Source organism: Phoca vitulina, unplaced genomic scaffold, assembly GCF_004348235.1.
Source record: "Phoca vitulina isolate PV1807 unplaced genomic scaffold, GSC_HSeal_1.0 scaffold5, whole genome shotgun sequence".
Lineage (NCBI taxonomy): Eukaryota > Metazoa > Chordata > Mammalia > Carnivora > Phocidae > Phoca > Phoca vitulina.
Genome location: NW_022589708.1, coordinates 41877202 through 41900970, shown reverse-complemented (window position 1 = coordinate 41900970; position 23769 = coordinate 41877202). Strand labels below are relative to the sequence as shown.

At 33.2% G+C, this 23769-nt stretch overlaps 1 pseudogene; it reads right to left on the bottom strand.

Annotated features, from left to right (window-relative positions):
• Positions 1 to 18946: 18946 nt before the first annotated feature.
• The window catches only part of LOC116631408, a 117237-nt pseudogene continuing 112414 nt past the window's right edge, over positions 18947 to 23769 (bottom strand).

Sequence of the window (23769 nt, the reverse complement as noted above, 5' to 3'; positions counted from 1 at the left end):
CATTCCATAACTAGTAAAAATAACTTCCAAAACCAAGACAATACCTTTTATTTTTTTAAAGATTTTATTTATTTGAGAGAGAAAGAGAGCACAAGAGTGGGGTGAGGGGCAGAGGGAGAAGCAGACTCCCCGCTGAGCAGGAAACCTGTTGCTGGGCCTGATCCTGGGACTGCAGGATCATGACCTGAGCCTAGGCAGACACTTAATTGACTGAGACACCTAGGCACCCCAAAACAATACATTTTAAACAAACAAAAGCTAAGAGCATGAATTGCCAATGTGCTGTATTAGAAATGTTAAACTGTTCACACAGAAATAAGTGTTACCAGATAAAAAACTGAACTGTTACCAAAGAGGATATTTTAAATGCTGGCGATGATAAATATGTGGACAAAAAAAGGATATTTTTTTCACTTCACTGTCTTTAAACAATAATTGATTATTTATAGCAAAAGCAATCACGATATATTAGAGGTTTGTAACATGAAGATAAAATGTACAACAGTAGCACAAAGGATTGGAGGAGAAAAATAAAATATATTACTTTATCATGTTTGCATTATATATGAAGTGGTTTTATGTTACTTGAATGTGGAATGCCATGTGTAATGTGTGTGTGTTTATAGCCACCTCAAAAAATCAAAGAGATACGGCCAATAAGACAATAGTGGGGATGAAAAAGAGATACAGAAATGAGTATTCTTAATTGATGTAAATGCTGGGAGGAAAAGAAAAAACAGGTTTAAAAACGTAATGAAACAAAGTACAAACAAATAAAATGATAGCTATCAACCCAACCACATCACAATGAATATGAATGATTTAAACACTCTAGATATCTAAAGGTAGATATTTCCATAGAAATCTAGTTCAAGAAAAAACTATTGCTTCTTTTAAAAACAGGAAAGTAAAGTATGGAAAGAGATATATCATTCAAAATCTAATTCAAAGAATAAGGAATATTACCAGATATGTAAAGTGACATTTCTTACTGATAAAAGTTTATTTAGCAGTAAAACATAGCAGTTTTAAATGTGTATGTACTTAATAACAGTATCAAAATGTAGGGGCGTCTGGGTGGCTCAGTCGTTAAGCGTCTGCCTTCAGCTCAGGTCATAATCCCAGGGTCCTGGGATCGAGCCCCGCATTGGGCTCCCTGCTCCGCGGGAAGCCTGCTTCTCTCTCTCCCACTCCCCCTGCTTGTGTTTCCTCTCTCGCTGTGTCTCTCTCTGTCAAATAAATAAAATCTTTAAAAAAAAAAAACAGTATCAAAATGTATGGAATGATAACTCACAGAGCATTAAAAAGAGAAAAAGAAAATTAAAGTTTTCTTCACAAATCTCTCAGAACAAATAAAGCAATAAGCATTAATAACTGTCCATCAATGTGAGTAGATTAATATTTACAGAAAAATTCATTCAAACTAAGAAGAATACTTGCTCTATTTTCAAGTGCATATCGGACTTTCACAAAGGCAAACTGCATAAAAGAATTTTCAATAAATTAAAAATGATTGAAATCATATTGAGTATGTTTCCTGACCTCAGTGGAACCAAATCAAAAATATTAATGACCATAAAGTATATATTTGTCATTCAGATTACTGGGATTAATTTTTACTTCTTGGATGATTCTATATAAGTTAAAATTGAAAAAAAATACATGATTTAATTCAATTTTATTGAAAAGTCGCTGATAGTGAAAAAGTCTAAAACTTGGGAAATTGTATTAATTATTATTAGAATTCACAAAAAGGGGTGCCTGGGTGGCTCAGTCATTAAGCATCTGCCTTCGGCTCAGGTCATGGTCCCAGGGTCCTGGGATCAAGCCCCACATCGGGATCCCTGCTCCTAGGGAAGCCTGCTTCTCCCTCTCCGACCCCCCGCTTGTGTTTCCTTTCTCACTGTCTCTATCTGTCAAATAAATAAATAAAATCTTTAAAAAAATTCACAAAAAATGGATCCCATAATATTAAACAAATATAAAATCATAAATTACATGTAATATTATGTCTTTTTTATATTCATGTTACCAGTGTAGTATACCAGTTGAGAGCATAGAGACTTGAAGTCAGATTTTCTGGTTCTTATTGTTATTGTGAGCTTTGCTTAATCCACCTGATCATCTGTTTGTTTTTTTTTTCCATTTGGAAAATATTTATAACTACTTTTATCCTGAGGTTCTTTCTAGAATTGAAATGATATAATCCCTATGCTGTTCCTGATTGGAATATAGTTAATACCCAGTACAATTACATTCTATTAGTAGTCACAAAGTAGCAACAGTGTTAGTAGTAGAAGTATCATAGTAGGGTAGCCATATTATCACTATTTACAATACGCTTATAGACTAGTAAATTTCTCTAGTAGTAGTACTATCATGTACGTGTTTTAGGTTCATATTTTTTTAGGACTGCAATTTTCTCTTGGCTTTAGTTTTCTATCGAATTTTTTCTTTCATTCATTTTTCTATATATAAATATTTATCAATCCCCCATGATGTACAGACCATATATTAGATGCTAGAAATATAAAGATGAAAAAAAAAAGCATGTCTTCTGTCACCAAAGAATTTACAGTATTGGAGGAATAGAAAATAAATAATAAACAAATAGATGCATACTTACATACTTTTAGGTTGCCATATGTGCTATGAAGGAAACAAAGTGCATTGTGTGAAAATAACTGGGGAAAGGACATGGCCTAAGTTGGAATAGAATCATCAATGTAGACTTCTCATTGAAGATGCTGTTTAATCTGAGACCCAAAAGTAGGAAATGCTCATGGGTGACTTTTCAGGCACAAGGAGGTTGTGCAGCACTCCAAAACAGAGGTAACTGTGGCTAGTCTAAGAGGATATTAATTCTACTGGAGAGAGAAAATTCAGTTCAGATAATTTGGAAGTAGGAGGTGAGATTGGCATCTAATACATTGGGAGTCATAGTGTCACTAGATGGTATTTAAATCCTTTGGAATGGATTTTGGGAAAAGATATCTGAGTGGCATAGAACAGTGCACTGATGATGAACTCTCACTTTTTGAGATCTGAAAGAAAACTAAAGGATTGCAAAAGAAAACAAAACTGGTTTAGATAAGGCAGAAAAAGCAAAAGAAAGGATAAATAGCTACTATTATGCAAAAAAAATTAAAACACATAGAAAATTTTTTCTGAGAAATACAAATTAGAATCTTTAATTTCCTGAAGTATTTATATATAGTACATTATAAAATGCTTTATGTATACATATATCTATGGTTTGGGGATGAATAATTTACCTTTTGATATTTCTTTGATTCACTAATTAAAATTATTTTTCTTAAGTTTCTTTTTTTTTTCTGCCTTGTCACTATAATCCTTATTTCTGTCTTCAACAGTCATCTCTATTGCGATCACTCTTTCTCTTTCCCTAACTTTTTCCTGACTGCCAAATTGGAATTTCTAACAGCCTCCTTGGTGTCTCTGACAAATAAACACATGTGAAAATAAAATGATGAAAACAATGTTTTACATTAGGCAGATAATCTAGCATAAGAACCTCTTGGCATATTAGAAGTTTATCTAGATATTTAATTCAATTTGAAAGTACTCTTGGGCAATCATTCTGAGCTCTAATAAGTTAGTTTGTTAAAGTGTTCATAAAGATATTTTATCTGGTTAGCCTAGAGTGATCAATTCACTTTTGTGTCCTCACATTGGATAATATATATAAATATTTTAGCATGAATTATTTCTAAAAATCCCCTTTCTCCATGCTCTTAGTATATACCTTCTGTTGCCGTTATGATGAGGATTATCTATCTGCTCACTTTGTTCCCTCTGAATTTTCACTGCTAGCTGGTTTGCTTTATACCTTGGCAGTTTTCCATAAAATAATGTTTCCCTGACTACAACATCACATCCAGTTGTTTCCATAACATTTTATTCCCATAATCACTTTTCAGCAACCACTTTTCTTGGACAAATTATCTTACAAATAAATTTTTATTATTAAATGTACCAAAAACTTGCATTCTATAAGCTCAGTTGCAGTCAAGTTTCTAAACACACACATTAGTACTCTGAGATTACCTTTAATGCAATATAGAGATACTAATTTCAATGAAATTGTTATTTGCTTATAAAATATCTATATCCATTGATTTTTCAGATGACAATCTGAATATCTTTTTGGAACTTCAAATGAAATATATATAAAACATAGCACACCATCCTTTGTTCCCATCCACTCCCACACAAAAACACTTAATTCTGTAATTCTTTATTTTTATTATTTTTGAATGGAATCTTTCTTATCCAAGAAAAATTACCTTTGTTTCTCCTCTAACTTACATTTGGTTTCTGATTCTAGAGTGTAGGTTCTTTCCACAATGCTGTCAAATATATCATTCTAAAAATCAATTCCAATCATTCTCCTGCAGAGGAAAATAAAAATGAAAATAAAAATTGAATAAGGAATTCATTTGACCTTTCTGTATTATGCTTATCATACAGTTTTTGCAATTCTCATACAAATTAACCTGCCTCATCTAAAGCCCCTTTTCATTTCTATAATGGTTGATAGACCCCTTCCTTGTAAAGTGAAGAGACGATATTACCATTTGTCTTGCATGAACAACAAATGGACATTCATAGCCTTGTTAGTGACTAGTAAAGTAATTCTACCATGAAAGATAATCTAGCTAATTTTTTCTACATGTAATTAGGGAAAATAAAAATGCTATGTAAGTATCTCTAAAGTCTTTTTTGTTTTTCTAACCAAGTCAATTTATAGTATAAATATATGAGAGAGATATTCATTATTTCATCTTGTAGCTACCTCGTGTGGTTAGTGGTTAAGTTATGAATATTGGTTGATTCTCTGTGTTTTAGGGATGGGGCACAGAAGGAGTAAACCTTGAAGAGGGAGGAGCTCAGATTCAATGATCACATAAAGACAAAACTGGTATATATAATCAAAAGGCAAAGTAGAGTCTTGGCAAGAAAGAATTCATTTAGGAATGAGCTCCCATGAATCCTAGTGGGTTTCTGTTTTCAGCTTACCATATGTATCCTTGAAAATAAGCCCCCATATTCTCAAGGAGACACATAAGAATCTTCCCATTAGTCCCTGATGTATATGGTCATCCAGTTGACCTTATAGATCATATCTGCTCTATTGAATCTAATGGAGTTAGTTCCCATAACATGTTTAACATTTTTCATTATTCTAATTCTTTTTTTTCTTTTTTGTTTATGATATTTCTTTCATTTTACCATTCCTCCATTACTTGGTAAAAATCCTTACCCTTCAAAATACATCTCAACTTTCACTTCCTTTATGAGTAGATCACCATATAATTTATCAGTATATTTGACAGTGAAAAAAGGCACTATTAATAATACTGGGATGATAACCACTCTAGTGATGGTGTATATACTCTGATAAACTTACAGCCTATCCCTTTGCCATGTAATTGCCATTTTTAAACTCTTTTAGCCCTCAAAATAGTCTATTTGACTCAGATTTACAGTTGAAAAATAGTGTTAATTGTATAATTAAAAATAAGCACATGCATTTTTCTCGGTATAGGTGCAAATGCATTTTGATACAAATAGAGTTGAATCATGTAATAGTTGATATCTTAGTCACTTGTTTCTGAGCAGCACAATAGAGACTAATTTTTTCAGATCAGTACCAAAATAAAAAGAGGGATAGAAAATTTATATGGCTATGTTCCAACTCACAAATTTTGCCTGAACACAATGACCTTTGGAAATGTTCTTGAAAATACCATGCCTTTCTCTTTTTCACTTAAAACTTTAGCAGGACTGAAGTCTAATGGTATGATTTTGTGTGTACCTCTTTTGGTTCTAAAATTTCTTAAAGGGTCTACATTGTTATGATTTTTATTAATATTGCAAGACTAATTATTAACTGTTCATTAAATAATCTAGATACTGTTCAACATTGTGGTAGTATCTGTTTAATGGTTTTGACATAAGCGTATATTTAATTCAGGGTTAATATTTTAACATGGACAGAAAAGAAATAAAGTTTGTAAAATACTTCACTATGGAAAGCATTTTCACAAATCCAGAAATTATATTAATGCCTGAAAGACCAATAAATATAACCTTATGTTGTCTTTTAAGTACCTAAAATATATTTGCGGGAGCCCTTAATTTAAAGGAGAACTGAATTTAAAATATGAAATGGAAGCAACAGTTAAAAATATACAGAAACTTTTTTAAACTTTTAGTAAGATGATCAAAATACTTCCAAAACACTAAAACAAAACAAAACAAAACAAAACAAATAAATAAATAGCCTTATTTTCTATTGCAAAAAAAAAAAAAAAAAAATACTTCCAAAACCAAGAAGCTAAATATCCATTCATGTATTATTGAATATTTTGTTTGGGTTTTTAAAAAATTAATCTAGATACATAAAAGTATTGCAGATTTAAATATTTCCATATAGTAGAGTTGAGAAATATTTTCATAGCACAGTTTAAGAATTAAGACGATATGACTTAAGCAATAAGTGTAAATATACATTGAGTGATGGATTGACTTAAGTGATAAGATTTTGAAGATAGGACACAGTAATCTTTGTTGCTGCGATTCAGGGTTATGTTCTTATTAATCAATTTTATCCCCAACTAACATTTTCACATTTATATCCAAAGAGTATTTCTCTCAAAATATGAATTATTCTACAAAAAGTATTTTGTCTTGGAAGAACACGTTAAAAAATTATGTGAATAATATGTAAATAAGTAGCCCATGCTCAAAAACTTATGTAAAATTCTAGGTTAAAAAAAAAAGTCCTTAAAACTTTCTCTTCTCGAGGTGCCTGGGTGGCTCAGTCAGTTAAGCATCCGACTCTTGATTTTGGCTCAGGTCATGATCTCAGGGTCCTGGGATTGAGTACCGTGTTTGGCTCCATGCTTAGTGGGGAGTCTCCTTGAGGATTCTCTCCTTCTTCCTCTGTCCTTCCCCCTGCTCTCTCTCTCTCTTTAAAATAAATATTTTTTAAAAAAGTTTCTCTTCTGTACATATTCTCAGCTTCTTTAATTCCTGTGAAGGTGTTTATTTTGCTGTTTTATCTTTTTTGACTTTCCTCCCCTGAAACATTTACTGATAGCACACGGAACACAATTTGAGAAATGTGGACATAATAAAATACTTAAAGGTCATGACATTGGTTCGTGACCAATATAAAATAATGGAGTGTTAAACAGTATTCTTGTAGTATAAAATTATATCCCGTGGTGAAATCAATGCTAAAACCTTTCATATGCTTTAAAAAAGAAACAAACAATCCTGCTTGCTTATAAAGCATCCACTGGTTGATACTAAGTCATATACATAGAATTTGGGTCTTCTCTGTTGGTGATAAAATTTTAAAAACAGAATGCTTAAGTGAAATACAAAGTCACATTTTAAAGATACGCTTGATATTTTCATATTTGTGGAGTGATATGAGACTGCATCAGGACTGCATCTCATCAAGAATACTGAAATATTTAAGCTGTCTATTGCAACACTATGCTCAGCTACTCATCTGCCCTCTCTGCTGTGGGTGTGACTAGGGAAAATCTCCACGACCTCTTAAAACTGCTCGTCATTGTAAATCATCGACACAATACAAATGTATATAATAAGTCAGTCTGGTTTTAACAGGTGAGGAGATGCCTTTTATTAGTTTTTATTTATAATTGTATTAGTTCTAAATATCTATCCTAAAGCTGAGAAATCCAATTCAATGTCTGCCCATATTCTCACCTTAAAAATCCTTATTTGGTAGTATTTTTTTTTCTAATCCTCAGAGGATGGTGAAGCTAGTGATAATAATGGTGATGTTAATAATTATCAACACTTATTTTGCCCTATATGCTGATACTTTTCTAGTTAGGATTTCTCTCTAGATCTACACTTTCAGAATATATATATGACTTCAACTATTACCTATACTCTGACAATGAAACAGACTGCATTGTTACTCTTTATCTCCAACCTGAACTCTAAAGCACTTCCCAAACTGTTTAAATATCTTCCATTCAGATTTCTGCATGTGTTGTTCACATGAAATGAGCACAGGAATTCCATTCAGAAAACATCTGAATGATTTTTATCATATATATGCTGTCTGTTGGCCATGGTAATCTTTCTGAGCCTCAATTTCTGCCTCATCTGTGAAGTGTAGCTACTTACATTACAGTGAGCTAGATCAAGTAAGATATCAAATAGATGTGCCTGACAGTTTTCTGTACCTATTGTGCAATTTATAGAATGTCTAAAAAAAGTTCATATTTTTCTCATATTTCTTTTCTCTATTCACAGCATCATTGAGTTCATTCTGTCAGCAAAATTAATTTTCTCTATCATCCATTAGTCTTTTCCTCTCTGCTTCCCATCTCTTCAATTTTACACCTGAAATTTAATTTTTCATCTGTTCCCTATTCAGCTGGTGTAATGTAGGTATCCATAAATTCTTTCTAACTAACAAGTATTTTCTTCCCTTAAATTTCCTATTTGTGCTACTGGCAAATATTTCTTAGTCACCCAAATCAGAAATTCCCTTTTGACTTATTTTAAAATTGTATTTTTTTAATTTTTTAATTTAGTGGCTCTCATCCCTGTCTGTACTTAAGAAACTTAAAACAGAGAAACAAAAAGCACAAAGTGATGCTAAATAAGTCAGCTACCAGACAAATACTGTATGATTCCACTTACATGAGATACCTGAACTAGTCAAATTCATACTGACAGAAAGTAGAATGGTGGTTACTGGGGAGTGTGGGAGGGAGGAATTGGGAGTTATTGTGTAATGGGTGCAGAGTTGTAATGTTGCAAGATAGAAAAGGTTCTAGAGATGGATGGTGGTGATGATTGCACCACAACATGAGTGTTAAGGTGTGTGTTGTACAACAATGTGAATCAACACTGTTGATCTGTACACTTCAAAATGAGAAGATAGTAAAAGTTATACTATGTGTATTTAACACAATTAAAAATGAAAATAATAATATGTAAGATTAAATTACAAACTTTTTACCTGTACCCAAAAAGAAGCTCAATCAAATGGATTACTGATTTTGAAGGAATTATAATAAAAACTACTTAAAGGTGAAAAAACACACACACAAAGCAAACCAAGAGAAACAAACAAAAAACCCACAACAACTTCTAGAACCCCATTCAAAGCAATTAAGTCAAATTCTGGGGGATGGTCAGGGCATCAGCGTTAAATGTCCCCAGGTATTTATTCTGCAATCAGGATTGGGAGACGCTGTTTCTCCTTTTTCACTTCTCTGTTTCCCCAAGTACACATTCAGATATAAAGTCCTATAAAGTCAGTGTGTTTGCCATTGGATTAAAAAATTCTAAAGTAACAGTTTCTGAAATATAGATGTTGCTCAATTAATACTAAGTCATGTTTATTAATATGCAAGGTAACATCTTAAAGGTCAAAGTGATGAGTTCTGTTATGGGCAAGTGAACTATGCGTGTGGAAATATTTGGGCTACTGTTGGGAATTTTGATCTAATGCACAGAAAAAAAGATAATACCTAGTGACACAAATTTGGGTCAAATTTATATGAGGAAGACATTTGATATGAGGAAGTTTTGATAACTTGTGTGATATTATAAAGAGAATATCAAAAAGGGAATGAAAACTAAAACATCCAGATAAATTAAGGACTGACATAATTTAAACTATTGGACCTGGAATCAAAAACCCTGCTGTCAAGTATTGTAATAATCCATGGCGAATATTGAGCAAAATACTCATTCTCTCTGAAGCAAAGTTACTTCACTTGCTAAATGGGATTATTAATATTTGTCAGAGCTTATATGAAAAATGTGCATATGATAAGTAAATGTTGATAGTAAACACTTTAATATAGAATATTATTACTTTTTAGTTATTCTTGAGGTGAGGAAGAGACAGGATTACACCCAGGGAAGTACAAAATATTATATTTTTCCTATAATGCTCCCTCCGTTATTATTGTTCAGGGTGAACTAAAGAGATAGGTTCGAAACAAAATATTTTTCTAGAAAAAAAAACTTAGTAATTGCTACTGGTTGAATCCATTTCCTAAAGAAAAAGTGAACTGAAAAAAGCAGAAGTTATCTTTGTAGAATATGGATAGAAAGTTGTCAAGGAATACAAAATGATACATTAAGATAATTTTTTTTTTTAGTATTAGAGGTTTAGATTCATTGTCAGGTGTGTAGGCAAAATGCATTAAACCATTGAAGATGGGAGAATGATAGACTCTTTTTCAGTTATCAGACTGGGCAAGATTTCAAATGGTAGTAATGAAGGCGGTGGTGTGGTGAAATGAAGCCACCGGCCGCATGTGGTTATTGAGCACTTGAAATGTGGCTACAAATTGAGATATGCTGTGAGGACAAAATACCTACTGGTTGGAAGACTTAGTATGAAAAAAGAATGTTAAAATATCTCATTAGTTTTTATATTCATTATATTTTGATATGATAATATTTTAGACATAAAAGGTATATTAAAATTAACTTTACTTTTTAAAATTGTAACCATTAGAAATTTTAAAATCTCCTGTGTGGCTCACAGTGTATTTGTTTTAGGGAATGAAATATCTTCTACTTCCTTTTATTTTTTTTTATAAATAAATATTGAATGTAATGATGTGTGCATCAAAACAGCTGATTCGTCTTTCAAATTTTAAATATCTTCTACCTCCTTATCACCTGGTAAGATTTAGTTATACGTCAAAGAGTAACAACCACCATGGTTTGCAACCACCATGGTGCATAGTCTCTTTCTTTTGAATACTAAGACATAGTTCAGGTGAGAATGCTTGTGTCTGCTTCTTCTGTCATAGTTAAGTTTACCTTCAGAAGACTGTTCATTTAGTGAGCCAGAGAAAATGGCAGTTGGAAGCCCCTGCACCGCTTCTCCATGTCAGCTCAGGGTAGAATTTCATGTTCCTGGCTTTCCTGAATTTTCCATTTTCCACATGCATTTATGCATATTTGTATATGCTTATTTATAATAAGAACTTATGAATATTAAATTAACACCAATTAATGAAAATTAACTGCTCTTTTAATTCTTTTAGTGTATATTCAAATACTCATATATGAGTACATATGAGTACATATGAGTGTATATATATGTGTATATATATGTGTATGTGTATATATACACATATGTGTGTGTGTATATATACACTTATATAAAAGATATATATATATATATATATATATATATATATATATATCTTTTAATTCCCTGTGATAAGATACACGGCATATTACCAAATTATTTTATATGTTCTATTAGTTCTATTAGAGTAGCGAGAATATTAAACTATTTTCATAGTCAATTTTTTAACTAAGTCATATACAAAGGGTTCAGTAGTTTACAGAAGAAAAAATAATAAAATGCTGAAGTTGAAGTAAGGAAACTGGATCCTTGCCTGGTTTACACCCCCAACCATTGTAGCAGGATTGGAGACACATTTGCAGAATGAGAAATCACAGAGCTTCTGTTCTTACTTTATAGGAAAATATAATTACAAAGAAATTTAGCCAATACAAGTGTAGTTAGTTAAAAATTTAAATGTATTTTATTATTTCTCAAATATAAGTTTAACTGTATCAAATTTAAATGTAATTGTATTTTATTTTTTAAAGTAACTACCTACTTACTTTCTCCAATTTCACTAAACCAAAAATTATTATTCTGTATCATTGCTATGAATGTTTCAGTATTTTTACTCTGATAATTAATACTACTACCTATATTACTTGTACTACTACTACCATTTCTACTAATGCTACTATAATATTAATTTAATCAGAGCCAGGGTGGTTTTTTGTTTTTGTTTTTGTTTTTGTTTTTGTTTTGGTCTGATCCAAAAGTTTATATTCTGTATTCAACTGTTGATACTATTCCTGAGATTTAAAAAAAAAAAATCTGTTTATCTCTTTCTCCACACCAAAAATATACAAAAATATGGACATTATTACATTGATAAAAGCATTCTGGATTTTAAAAAAAATAGCTGAATCATTTTACAGTCAGTAAGGAAAAGAATAACTTAGAAACATGGAAGTTAAAAGTTCACCGTAGACATTAACACCTCCATCTTTCAGTCTACAAACTGAAACTAAAACTAAAAGATAATCAGAACTTTTATCTACCTCATTTAGTTAAGGGGGATATTAAAAGTTTTGATTAGGAATATCAACACAATAAACAAATGATAATGCTGTAGTTATTCCAGGGTCAATTAACATCATTATTTAGGGACATTAGGATCCTGTGAAATTGCATAAATTTAAGAGCTACTTTTTTTTCCCTCCCTTAGCAAGGATATTATTCATTTTATTTTTTGGTCTGCTTACATTAGCTCTGGGTAATAAATATCTACATTATTTTCTTCATTTTCCATTTTATTTTCAGAATCTGTTTTCATTTTTTCTTACTTTATTGCCAAGTGTAAGTGAATGTTTAATTTTAGTATTAAATTTATTCTGAGACACATGCCATTATATGAAATAATTTTATACTGAATATGATTATGCCAGAGATCAATGTATAATCTTCAATTGTATCTTTATTTCTCTGGAAGTTAATATTGCAATGAGAGAATTCTGTCTTATGATATGCAGGAAGACACATGAATCCTTGTCACTAAAGTCTGTCACCAAGACATCTTAAGAGAGGCCTTTGTATTGAATGTGCTGTCTAAATCAGCTTTCCCATCAATTCTGAAGCTATTTGTAGTCGAAAGTAATGAGTGTCTCAGGTGCTACTTCTTAGGGTTCAAAGTAATATATTAAAAAATCAAAGTAAAAGTGCAGTGAATAAAAACTCCAGTGAGCTTCAGATAGCAATATTGCCAAGGCAATTACATCAAATAACAATTACCTTTTTGACGTTATTAGCAATTGTCAATTTAATTTCTTTAAAGGTTGTCCCAGGTTGTTCAATAATGGATATTAATATATATGTCAAAGATAAACATTTATCATAGAATACAGATTTATTTGTTGGAAGAGGTGAAATAGAGGAGATTTTGAAACTTGCTCTCCTGTAGATGAATGCAATATTCATGCCACAGAGTCTGTTAAAAGAAGTAGGTCCCAATTTATTCTAGGCATTTATTTAAGCCTTAAAAAGAAACAGAGTTACTGTCATTCAGAAATAAGGAAATGATTATTAGCCTCAATATGAGTAATAGGTTCCCAGTTAAAGGCACACTTCTTATGAAAGATAGGGAGACAGATGTAAGGGTATCACATAGATGCAAAAATTAGCTCCATTAAGAAGTGATATGGAGGATAGAATTTCAGAAAGTTTCTCTGTAAATTTAGTCATATTTATGAAGTGTTTTGAGATTGCTTTACCACTTACCTAACCCCAAAGTGTAGTTGATACAAAAATTTATTTAAATATATATTTACTTATGGGTCAAAGACATCGAGGGGTGTAAAGAAAAGCTGATATTGATAGAATTTTGTTATATTATCTGGTTTAGTCCCAATGGAAAAATCAGGATTTTGTGATGATTATCTAAATTTTTTCCAGCAAATTTTCAGGGCCACAATTTTGTTGAAGTTAACATGAATTTGTTCAAACTGCACAGATTAATAAATCAAAGATAAAGATCTTCTTATTATAATTATTCCGGAATGAGGGTGAATATGTTGCCTTTACTTACTAAGTTGTATATACTTTATTTTTGTTAGCTTATGGTTGCATTAGAGACTACTTAAAAAATTCTGCTAAAAGGATGACTATTAAATATATACATTAGGAGAAGAAAGGGAAAAATGAAGGGGGGGGAATCAGAGGGAGATGTGAACCATGAGAGACTATGGACTCCAAGAAACTGAGGGTTTTAGAGGAGAGGGGGTGCGGGGATGGGTTAGCCCGGTGATGGGTATTAAGGAGGGCACATATTGCAGGGAGCACTGGGTGTTATATGCAAACAATGAATCATGGAGCAGTATATCAAAAACTAATGATGTACTGTATGGTGACTAACATAACATCACAAAACAAAACAAAACAAAATAAAATAGAAAAATAATAAAATAAATATATACAAATTTTGGAGATGATTATGTTATATCCCTTTGAAATATGTTAAAAATATCTGAAAATTCAAAAGAAATATGACTTACCATTCTACCAAAAAGAGATCATATATTTTAAAGTAGTCCAAATAAAGTTTCTAAAATGTTCTTTAAATTTATATATAAATCAAAAAAATTACTTCAACTGCCATTTTAACTATTCTAGAGCTCTTTATATAAATAAATACTAAAACATATTAAATATATAATTCCTCATGTGATACTGGTTTTCTTATTTGTTGAACTAAAAATCTTACAGAAATAGCTGTTAAATTCAATTAAAATGTGATTTTTTGGTATAATTAGTGACACAACAAAAATTATATTATAAAATAGAATTTGAGGCCAATATGATTAAGTAAATGTAATTTGAATTATCAGTATTAATCTAAATATTAAAGTTTTGCTTATAAATAATATTCATTTCCAGAAATTCATATTTTAGGATATCTTTATGTTTTAATAGAAGTTATAAACATCAGTGAACTGACTGAGTCAATCCAATTAACTATTTAAGGCATGTAAGTAGATAGCAAAGGCAACAAGAGTTAGCCCATGCACCATGTTTGATAAAATGCAAGAAAATACAAGAAAATATGGACTAAAAGTATTAACAGTTTATGGGTTTCATTAACCTAAAGACACAAATTAGGTCAAATTTATAATAATACCAGTCTCCATTTGCTATATTGGTGCAAAATCTATTAGGCTTTAACAGAGGATGATCCAGAGAATTCCCAGGACCCAAATACATTTCCTAGAATCTTTTCTGGTCACCATTACTACATGAGTATATTCTGACTACCCCTTAAGAAAGACAAACGAATCATTCCCTCAGTTCCTTGCTTCTTAGGAAGTTGTGTTTCTAGATTTCCTCTGTATATTCCACATTTGAAAAGTTTGTAAGTCATAAGTTCTGCCTTCACAATAACAACAAAAAAAAAAGCTGAGCAGTTGAAAGCCAGTGATTTTTCTTAGATTCATTAGAATATTGAGGTCACAGGTGTCAAAACAAAAATTCTACTGGACAGAATTAAACAAGCAAGGAAGACTTTTTCAAAATTATCGAAATAGGGGAGAGAGACTAAACTCAACTCCACTGGAACAGAAAGCAGAATTTTTAAGTACTGGGGTGAGCAAGTGAAAAACCTGGGGGATATTATTCATAAAGTAAAAGTACTAGAAGAGGTTAATCAGTGGGATATGGTGGGCACATTAAATTATTCTGAGTTTGCCAATATTTTTCTGTGTAATTGGGCCTTCTGAGTTTGCTGTTTGGCACCCATCAAAGTTATACTCTGTACCCTCCTTCAGAAACTGAAAGATAGGGGTCCAACCTCTTTTGATATTTATATTTTGTAGAGATGATTCCTAGGGCTTTAAGAAGGACATTACTGGAGCACCTGGGTGGCTCAGTTGGTTAAGTGTCTGCCTTCAGCTCAGGTCATGATCCCAGGGTCCTGGGATAGAGCCCTGCATTGGGCTCCTTGCTCAGTGGGGAGCCTGCTTCTCCCTCTCCTACTCCCCCTGCTTGTACGCTCTTTCTCTCTCTGTCAAATAAATAAATAAAATCTTAAAAAAAAAAAAAAAAAAGAAGGACATTACTGGGTTGTGAAATAGGCAAGAGTTTGGAAGGAGATTTATATTAATTACAAAGGGGCAAAACAAGAATTGACAGTTGTAAATATTCTAAAGTAAATTGTTTAAGGAAAGGGAGTTCAGAAATCTATAATAAGGAAGAAACCTGTCTAAAATTTAGATAGCTCAGGGGGACATTAAGGCTGTCTTGGTCACAGGAGAAACTATCACTCTGAAAATGTAGGAAACAAGAGAATACAAAAAGAGAAAGAGAGAGGGATCAGCTCTTCTGAAGCAGAAGCTGCTGAATCCAGTAACCTTGATAGACCACTTACATATTAACTGATGAATTCTTGGAGGCAGTCTGTGTGTACTGGATGTCCTAGCTAATGCTATAACACATGAAAATAAAATGAAAGGTATACAAATAAGGAGGGGAGAAAGAAAACTGTTTTTGTTCACAGATAACATGATTAGGTAGAAAACCTCAATGAATCAACAACAACAACAAAAAAAACTGTGGAATTAAGAATTAATTCTATTTAGTTTGCATAATACAATGTTAATAAACTAAAGTCAGTTTTTTTATAACGAGCAATGAACAATTGAACAATTAAAATTTGAATTTAAAATCATAATACAATTTACATTAGCACCAAAATAAAGGAAATACATAGGTATAAAACCAACAAAATATGTACAAAATCTAAATGAAGAAAATAACAACTATGATGAGGGAGATCAAAGAATATAAATAAATCAAGATGTTTTCATGGATGGGAAGACTCAATTTTGTTAATATCTCAATTCTTCTCAACTTTATGAAATCCCAATCAAAATTCCAGGAGGTTATTTTGTGGATATTGACTAATTCTCAAGTTTATTTTTATTTATTTATTTTTAATTCTCAAGTTTATATGGAGAGGTAAGATACTCAGAAGCACTGAAGTAATATTCATATGACTGAGAAGAGAATGTCCTTCCTGTATGAAATCCAACAGCAAAGAATGTGAGAGTTCACTGATTCTTCATAGCTGAAATGAAAGCATCCCATGTTTGTAGATTGGAACACTTAAATTCTTACAATATCCATGCTAACAGAAGTGATCCAAAGATTCTGTGTAATCCCTAACAAAATCCCAATGGCAACTTCTTTTTTGTGGAAAAAGAGTAAAAAATCTTACAATTCATATGGAATGTTAAGGGACTCTGAATAGCCATAACAAACTTGAACTAGAACAAAGCTGGAGGACTTACATTACCTGATTTCAAAACACATTACAAAGCAAAAGCAATTAAGACTACATTTTATTGGCATAAAGGCAGATGTATAGAACAATTGAAACAGAAAAGAAAGTCCAGAAGTGAACCTTTGCATATAAGAACAAATGATTTTTGAAAAGGGTGTCAAGACCATTCAATGGGGAAAGAATCATCTCCTCAACAAACGGTGCTGGGAAAACTGGATATCCCTGTGCAAAAGGATGAATTAGTACCCTTATACCATGCATAAAAATTAACTCAAAATGGATCAAAGGTGTAAGACCTAAAACTATAAAACACCTATAAGAAAATCTAAGGAACAATTTCAGGACATTTGATTTGCCAGTGATTTCTTGGATATGACACCAAAAGCACAAGCAACAAAATTTTTAAAAAGTGGGCCTACAGCAAACTTTAAAGGAAGGATTAAAGGAAACAACAGAATGAAAAGACAACCTACAGAATGGGAGAAAATAATTGCCAATCTTCTATATCTGATAAGGATTAATATGCAGAATATATAAGGAAATTCTACAACTCAACAACAACAAATTAACTCACTTAAAAAATAGGCATATGACTTGAATACATATTTCTCCAAAAAAGATACACAAGTGATCTTTAAGCACATGAAAAGAGGTTTAATATTACTAATATCACCAACATTACTGTTAATTACCTCACAGGATGCTCTTATCAAAAGAACAAAAATTAATAAGGGTTGGTGAGAATACAGAGACATTGGAACCCTTGTGCACTGTTGGTGGGAAAGTTAAATGTTAAAGCCATTATGGAAAACAGTATGAAGTTTCCTCAACAATTTTTAAAAAATAATAGAATAACTATATGATCCAGCAATCCTACTTCTGGATATATACCCAAAAGATTCAAAGCAAGATCTTGAGGGGTATCTGTATACTTATGTTCATTGTAGTATTATCCACAATATCCAAGAGGTAGAAGCAACCCAAATGTTCATTAACAGATGAACGGATAAAGAAAATGTGAGGGGTGCCTGAATGGCTCTGTCCATTAAGCATCTGACTCTTGATTTTGGCTAGGTAAAGATCTCAGAGTCGTGAGATTAAGGCCTGTGTCAGGCTCCATGCTGGGCGCAGAGTCTGCTTGTCCTTCTCCCTCTGCTCCTCTCTCTCTCTCTCCAATAAATAAATAAAATCTTAGAAAAAAAAAAAAAAGAAAATGGGGTGTATACATACAATGGAATATTATGCAGCCTTAAAAAATAAGGAAATCCTGGAACATACTACAACACTGATGATCCTTAGGATATTATTCAGTTAAGCAAAATAAGTTAATCACAAAAGGATAGATAACCATATAATTTCTCTCATAGGAAGTGTCTAAAATAGAAAAAAAAAGCACAGAAACATAAAGTAGGGGACGCCTGGGTAGCTCAGTCGGTTAAGCGTCTACCTTGGGCTCAGGTCGTGATCCTGGGGTCCTGGGATCAAGTCTGGCATTGGGCTCCCTGCTCAATGGGAAGTCTGCTTCTCCCTCTGCCTGCCACTCCCCCTGCTTGTGCTCTCTCTCTCTCTCTGACAGATAAATAAATAAAATCTTAAAAAAAAAAAAAAAAAAGTAGAAAATTGGTTGCCAAGGGATGGGGAGACGGAAAAGGGTAGTTAGTATTTAGTGGTTATAGAGTTTCAGTGTTGCAAATGAAAAGGTTCTGGAAATCTGTTGCACAATAATGTAAATATACTTTTTTTTACTTTATTAAAATACTGAGTTTATTTCACATGTATGTTTTGTCTCCCCACCATTTCCATTTGTCTGACCACCACTACTACTATATCCTATCATAACATTCCATACGTACTTAAAAACCAAGCAAAGGGTGGAGTTCACCTTTAAAAACTAAACAGACATTTTGAACAACACATTCGTGGTAATGGAACACGGACATTTATCAGACATGGTAGGGAAAGTTCTCACTCTGCCTTATAAAAAGGATAGCCAGATATCAACTGTTACAGAAATGAAATAAGACTGAAAGTTTTAACAAACTGTTTAAACTCTTTTCTTTAAAAGACTTCCTCCACTGCCAGAGATCTTCAATAGCCTCTAAGTCAGTCATCCAGAAGCAATTATTCACATAATTGATGAACTTGGCTTCCACTATGGGAAGAAAACCATCTTTTTCTATACTTGCTTGCATTTTTCCTTTAATGTCTTCTACAGAACTAGGTCATTTTGGTGTTTTGGGGAGTCTTTTCCTGTTTTTTTTGTTTGTTTTTTTGTTTGTTTGTTTTGAAATATTCTTGACCTTTTGATCTTGGTGTTGATGGTTTCGAGTCTTTTACATTCTGGTTTGATTTTTGTGCATTTTTTGGCTGGAGTATCTCATATACATTTCTTTACTGGAGCCTTTTCTTCTGCTTCCTCCTCCTCCTCATCATCTTTTTTTTTTTTTTTTTTTTTAAGGTTTTACTTATTTGTGAGAGAGAGAATGAGAGACAGAGAGCATGAGAGGGAGGAGGGTCAGAGGGAGAAGCAGACTCCCTGCCGAGCAGGGAGCCCGATGCGGGACTCGATCCCGGGACTCCAGGATCATGACCTGAGCCGAAGGCAGTCGCTTAACCAACTGAGCCACCCAGGCGCCCTCCTCATCATCTTCATCAGCAGCAAGTTTTACTTTTTTCTGTGGAACCTTGCTACCACTTCCAGGGGCAGAATGCTTTCTGGATATACTAAGTGGTTCACATCTCTTCCTCTTCATCTTCTGGCTCTGCATCTTCCTCCAGAGCTAAGTGCTGTCCACTAATATGCACAGGCCCTGAACCACATCTCAACCGTAGGACCACAGGTGGTGTTATTTCAAAGTCCCCAAGGGAAACTGTTGGCTGTACAGACATTTTCAGAGTTGCCCGTGTGACTTTAATTGGACTGCCTTCATAATTCATTGCCTCTGCTTCAACAATGTGCATTTCATCCTTTGCACCAGCTCCTAAACTGACCTTTCTTAAAGATAACTGGTGCTCATTTTCATCATTATCCACCTTAAAGTGATAATCTTTGTCAGCCTTTAGTTCACAACCGAAAAGATAGTTCTGGGGCCTCTGGGGGCTCATGTCCATGTCCATCAAATCTTCCACAATTAGGTGGGAGAGAAGGTGGACAGAGATAAATGACTACTGTTCCACAGAATAGCTGTGCAGGATGGAATCATACCAGGGACAAATGTGAATATACTTAATACTACTGAACTATATATTTAAAAAAGGTAAGATGATAAATATTATATATTCTTTGCCACAACTTTTTAAAAATTGGCAAAGACTGAGTAGACATTTATCAAAATAATGCATGTAAATGGTCAATACGCACATGAAAGAAAATGCTCAACATCACTAATCATTAGGGAAATATAAATCAAGCCACAATGAGCCACAATGAGATACCACTTTATACTCACTAGAATGCAACAAGTATGGTAAAGATGTCGAAAATTGGAACCTCATGCACTGTTACTAGATTGGACTGTAAAATGATGCAAATTGTGGAAAACAGTATGATGATCCTCAAAAAAATAAAAATATAATTGGTCATTTGATCCATCAATTCCACTTTGGGGCATATATGCCGAAATTGAAAACAGGGACTCACACAGATACTTTTTTTTTTAATTTTATTTTATTATGTTATGTTAATCACTATACATTACATCATTAGTTTTTGATGTAGTGTTCCATGATTCATTGTTTGTGTATAACACCCAGTGCTCCATTCAATACGTGCCCTCTTTAATACCCATCACCAGGCCTAACCATGCCCCCATTCCCCTCCCCTCTAGAACCCTCAGTTTGTTTCTCAGAGTCCATAGTCTCTCATGGTTTGTCTCCCCCTCCGATTTCCCCCACTTCATTTTTCCCTTCCTACTATCTTCTTTTTTTTTTTTTTAACAGATAATGTATTATTTATTTCAGAGGTACAGATCTGTGATTCAACAGTCTTACACAATTCACAGTGCTCACCATAGCACATAACCTCCCCAATGTCTATCACCCAGCTACCCCATCCCTCCCACCCCCCACCTCTCCAGCAACCCGCAGTTTGTTTCCTGAGATTAAGAATTCCTCATATCAGTGAGTTCATATGATACATGTCTTTCTCTGACTTATTTCGCTCAGCATAATACCCTCTAGTTCCATCCATGTCGTTGCAAATGGCAAGATTTTGTTTTTTTGGATGGCTGCATAATATTCCATTGTATATATATACCACATCTTCTACGACCCAGCAATTGCACTACTGGGTATTTACCCCAAAGATACAAATGTAGTGATCTGAAGGGGTACGTGCACCCCACTGTTTATAAGCAGCAATGTCCACAATAGCCAAACTATGGAAAGAGCCAAGATGTCCATCAACAGATGAATGGATAAAGAAGATGTGGTATATATACACACAGATACTTTTATAACTGTATTCATAACAACATTATTCAGAAAATTCAGAAAGTGGAAAGGAAGCAACCCAAGTGTCCATTGAATGATAAATGAATAAACAAAATGTGGTACGTACTCTCAATGAAATACTATTCAGTCTTAAAAAGGAAGGAAATTCTAATTCATGCTACAATATGGATAAACCTTGAAGACAAAATAAGTGAAGTAAGTCAGCCACTAAAAGATAAACATTGTATGATTTTCCTTGTAGGGGGTTCTTAGAGCGGTCAAATTCATAGATACAAAGAGTAGAATAGAAGTTACTCTGGGCTAAATGGAAAGGGAAATAAGTTACTGCTTAAAGGATACAGAGTTTCTATTTGGGATGATAAAAAATTAATTGAAAAAGATAGTGGTAATGGTCACACAACATTGTTCATGTGCTTAATGTTACTAAATTGTATACTTATAAATGGTTAAAATGGTAGGTATTATGTTATTTTACCACAATTAAAAAATGGAAACAGGAGGTGCCTGGTTGGCTCAGTTGGTTAAGCATCTGCATTCAGCTCAGGTCATGATCTCAGGGTCCTGGGATGGAGCCCTGTGTAGGGCTCCCTGCTCAGTAGGGAGTCTGTTTCTCCCTCTCCCTCTGCCCCTCCCCCCCCATGCTCTCTCTCTCTCTCTCTCTCTCTCAAATAAAAAATAAAATCTTTTTTAAAAATGGAAATGAATATGAGTTTATTACGGGGCCTCTTTATGACAGGAGGACTAAAGAAGGTATTATATAAGCTAGACAATAAAACATTTTAGAAGAGAGGAAGTGAATCAACAAGGAAGTTTATGTGGGGAAGGAAAATATGTAACAAAACAGTGATAAGTGTGATTTGAAATATGTGAGAAGTGTCAGAATAAAGTATGGAATCAATTCTACAGATAATGAGAGGAAGCTGAACCACATAGCTTTAATTGTTGGATAGAATGTCTGCTCACTGGGGCACCTGGGTGGCTCAGTCGGTTAAGAGCCTACCTTCGGCTCCGGTCACGATCCCAGGGTCCTGGGATCGAGCTCCATGTCGTGCTCCCTGCTCAGCGGGGAGTCTGCTTCTCCCTCTCCTCCACCATCCGTCCCTGCTCATGTTCTCTCTCTCTCTCATTCACTCTCTCTCTCAAATAAATAATAAAAAAAAAAGAATGCTCACAATAGTACATTTATTTGTTTGCTTGATATTGTCCTTTGATTTTGCATAAATGTTTTCTACACTATATGCTTTAGTATATTTAATAATAAGGTCTACATTCAGTCAGTATTTAGCAACTCTTTCTTTCTTTCTTTCTTTCTTTCTTTCTTTCTTTCTTTCTTTTTTAGTTTTGATGACATTTCTCTACTTCTCTGAGATCAGAAGCAGTAATCAGCAATCAGGGCAGAGATACTTGGTATTTGGAGGACAGGGTCCTTTTTGTGCACCCTGGCTCCCACAAGCTCTGTGGCCAAGCTGCTTCTGGAACACTTGCTGAGCTGCTACTATGGCTAGAGGGGTTCAGGATGGGTAGGTGCTACTGTGCTAAGAGCTGAAATTGAAATTAACTTCTGTTTACCATACAAGCCTTCTCCTGGAAATTCTAAGCCTTCAGTAGACTCAGGTTCTAATAGAGTTACATTAGGCAGATTCTGCCATTGCAATGTTATCTCAGTAGGGAGACATTCCTGGTGCTTCCTATTCTGCCATTTTCACAGAGAATTATATATGTAATTTTTGTTATGGGGGGAGGGGCAGAGGGAGAGGGAGAATATGAATATATATAATTATATATCTATATAAATATATATATATATATCTCACATATACACACACATATATACACACATACATATATGTGTGTGCATGTATACATGTATGTATCCATAGATGGCATATACATATATGTATGTGTGTGTATACAGAAAGATCTATATATGTATGCAGGTATGTATATATAAGGTATACATTAATATATGTATATATAAGATATCTTTAAACTGCTAAAGGTAATTTAGAGAGTGAGGGGAAATTTGGAGGAATATAATATAGATCCTAAAATTTCTTGAAATGTAAGTCAATCAAGTAGTACATTCTATATGTGGGATACATATTTTCTAACAGCTAGAAGAAATGAGATAATTTGGCAATATGTTGATGAATTTAGGTCATGAAAATCCAGGATTATTTATTAAATATTTGAATTTGGGTTTGTATTTGTGTGTAACCCTCTGATTATGTATTGTTATAATCAAGTTGATCAAAGAAGAGGCACCTAACTATAAGTGGAGATCATTTTATGATGCATTTTTATTTTTGTCCTTGGGGAGTATTGTCAACGTCTAGTGCGTTGGGGTCCCTGGGTAAGGGTCGCGAAA